Source organism: Cryptomeria japonica, chromosome 5 (assembly GCF_030272615.1).
Source record: "Cryptomeria japonica chromosome 5, Sugi_1.0, whole genome shotgun sequence".
NCBI classification, from domain to species: Eukaryota; Viridiplantae; Streptophyta; class Pinopsida; order Cupressales; family Cupressaceae; genus Cryptomeria; species Cryptomeria japonica.
Window position 1 is genome coordinate 551,428,307 of NC_081409.1, and position 4,075 is coordinate 551,432,381.

Sequence of the window (4,075 nt, forward strand, 5' to 3'; positions counted from 1 at the left end):
TCTCCTTATAAAAACTCTATTAAGTCAGCTAAGAACCTTGGAACAATTCCCTAGGTTCATTGAATCTAGATACCTTACTCATTTTCCTGCTCATTATACTTTTCTTATGTCAGCCACACAAAACATAACTTAATAATATAACACAAATTCTGCTGGTAAATGATCAAAGAAACTCTCCTTTATCGGTTCTCTATTTTTCCTGACTATGACTGTTCTTCCAATCATAATAGCTCAATACTCTAAATATTCTGATGTGGTTTCAATCAAAGACTCATACAAATGTCATAAACATATGTTTTAAACTGAAACATCTAACTCTTCTCCAATATTTTGTACTGGTTGCTTGAACATTGCTATGTTCCTGTTTACCAGTTGCAGGCAACATAGCAGTTTTGTTGTCTGACAGATTCCACTACCAGTTGGGTTATACTAGTTGGTCTAGATGACTTAGATGACTAAAAAAGTATGGTTTTCATCAATGAAAACATAAATAAAGTCATCATACAATCTATTACATCAATATCATCATCATCAAGCCAACATATGCATCATCATAGGCTTTGATTGTGATTCATCCTGACGTATAAACCAGGACCTCAGAAAGCCCCAATTGATTTATTAACTTATATGTATAAAGATTGAGTTCAGATCCACCATCTACCAAGATGTGTTTAACCTTGTTTTCTAGATAAGGGCTTCAATATGTAATGTTTTATTATGGTCCTCATCTACACGACTATCATTGGAGGTGAAAACAAGGTGTTGCTAGGTGGAAATGTTTCCAATGAGGGGTTGGAATTGGGTAGCATTAACATTGTCGGGTGTTGGCAATTGGCACTCATCCAAGTTATAAGTGTTGTCATTGTTGGCAAAACACTTCATAGGAGATCCGGAAATCAAGGTAACTGGAATTCACTTCACTGACATTCAAGGAACAGGCAAGTGTATAACTAGCAAACTTGGAACTGGTATTCTAAGGCCAACATAGGAGATTGATCTAGCAAGCATGGAAGTGACAATGGTCATATTGTTTTATGTTTATATTTTATCTGGGCTGACATGTGTCTTATCTTTTGTGATATGTTTGTAAGATGACATAAGGCATTTGTGTTTATTCATGTAAATGGATATATAAGTCAGTCCGGGTTAGGTCATTAAAGAATGATGTGGATATATGGGAAATAAGTGATGCAAAAGGTTTTTCGATGTTATCTTGATCAATAGAATGTGAATGTAAAGATCTATGATTGGTCTTGATTATTTGTCTAGAGGATTGGGAAGTGATCTAAGATATCAGTAAGGGAGGTTACATTTTAATCGGTATAGACAATGTTTTAACCGAAACTCATCTAGCATAGAAGATGCTAAGTTTAGTTTTTATTTGTAATCCATTATTTGGATCTGTAGTCAGTGAGTATCCTTTTGTGATGAGAAGTGTGCTCTAGGAAGTGTGCCTTTTTGGATGTGCAAGCCCTTCTTTTAATATTTATTCATTTGGCCAATGGATAGATATTATGGGTCACAAATCCCACTATGGTTTTTCCTCTTTGAGATTTTCCACATATAAATATCTGTGTTATGGTGTTGATTCATTTGGTTGCATTGATATTACTTATTGTTACTTTATTTTATGCATACTAGTAAATAAGAGGATTTGTTAATAAGGTTAAATCTACTCTATTATGAAGAACACTGATTCACACCCCCTCTCATTGTTCTTGGATTCTAACACTTGGTATCAGAGCCTTCTTCCTCAAAATAAGTCTAACAGCTTAAGGAAGATCTTGAATCCGGAATCCCTGGAGATGACTTTACAGAAGGAACTTGAAGTAGCACTTGAGGACTATGATGTTGAAAGGTTGAAGAACTTGAAGCTGGAAGATGAGTTGAATTCTACAAAGGAATTTAGTCTTACCTTATAGGAGAGGTCATCATCTACTCAAGCTAAAAGGAAGGAACTTTTACAAAATCTGGATGATGAAGAGAATGATAAACTTATAAGGCACTAAAAGGGGTGGTGAATCAGTGCAAGCAAAAATAATACAAATCTGATCACCAACTTAAACAAGTTAAAACTTAATAAGCATAAGAGGAATATCACCACATAAGCTAATTTCCAATAAAACAAATTCCACATAACACAGGAGATTTATACGTGGAAAACTAAAAGGTAAAAACCACGGTGGGATTTAATACCCAAAAGATTTACTATCTATAGAATATAAATTTTGATTGGTTAAGGTCTTACAAACATGCCCTGTTAGGAGAAGACCCATTTAGGAGTCACCCAGTTAATGGATTTAAATGATGAGCCCTATTAGGATATTTGACTTGTTAGGATCAACCTCGCAAGAGGATTTAACACTCTGATCTAGAGTTACCCGGTTAAGGGATTTAAAAAGTGAGGCATGTTAGGACCTACCCAACTAGGGGACTTTACTACTATTAGGATAACAACAGTTCAAATTATCTTCATGTAACACCTTTGTGTCTGATAAGATCTACTTTAGATCCTCAAAAAATCAATAACACATCAATACAGAGCTTCACTAATCACTGCACAATCACAATCTCAATATTCACCTTTGATCTTATGTCTAACTCATATCTCATCACACTTTACTTTTATAGACAACAACTAAGTTGGCTACAACCTTGGAACAATTTCCTAGGTTCAATGAATCTAAGAGAAATAATATTACATGTCAAACTTATCTTGGCCACTGACATAACAAATCAAAACATGTGTCATTTTTGTGATTAAAGTGACTTTCTCACTACCGGTTAAGTGTTCATTAATATACCTTCTTTGTACATCAAATATTGCTTATCTGGATGAACCATCCAATGCGGTCATGAACATAGCTCCAAATACCTATCTTCATCACTCCTGTAAAACCACATCATTCAACTCTTCATCAATTGTCTCTACCGCTCGCATGAATGCAAATTTGTCTTTGTTTACCGGTTAAGAACCTATTTGTTGGTTCACTGGTAAACTGTCATCTGTACCGACTATTTCTTATCAATTGGCTTCCATGGCTTAGATGACAACAAAAATATTGTTGCCATCAAACATGAATCTCAATCTCTTCATCACATTCACTAATCAATCATTTATTGGTTGCATATCACAATAGTCTTTACCAGTTCAGTCAAATGCCAATAGAGAAGAATGTCCTTAAGAAGTTATGTCAGAAGCTAAGTCAGGAGAATAATTGTTAAAATGTGGTGACTGATCAGCAAAGTACTGTACACTCAGCACGTATCCTCGTCGGGGAGATTGTTAAAATGTGGAATTTTTTTTGCCATTTTTCATTGATGAAAACCGACATTGTAATAAAACCCTAAAAAGGCCGACTTTGTTTATTGCCCTAAAAATGCATGTTATAAGCGGTTGGGATGCTTAAGGCATTGTAAGGTTGATGTACTATTTTTGCTGGATATTAAGAAAGATTGGATGACTGTGTATGGTGGACGTAACCCATTCTAGGTGAACCACATTAAATCTCTATGTTATCTGTGTCCTATTTTATTTCTTTATCTTTTGTATTTAAATCTGCATATAATTGTTAGTTCATATTTGCTTCGGATCTGCTTGAAACCCTAACAATTGGTATCAGAGTGAGGTATTCTGTAAATTGGCAAGACTCTCAGATTTGAGTGGGAGCAATGGAGGATTCCAAATTCAAGGTCAAAAAGTTTAACAGCTAGAATTATCAGTTATGGAAAATGCAGATGGAGGATTACCTGTATCAAATGTATTTGTGGCGGCCATTGGAAGGAAAGGCAAAGAAACTGACCACAATGTCAGATGAAAAGTGGGACATTTTAGATAGAAAGGCACTAGGATCCATTCGATTGTGCCTTGCGCTGTCTGTAGCATTCAATATAACAGAAGAAAAAATGGCTGTAGATTTGATGGCAACATTGGCTAAGTTGTATGAGAAACCCTCAGCTTCGAATAAGGTATTTCTTATGAAGCATTTGTTTAATTCAAAAATGAGTGAGGGAGGATCTATAGTGGAGCAGTTAAATGAATTTAATACAATTACCAATCAATTGTCTTTGGTAA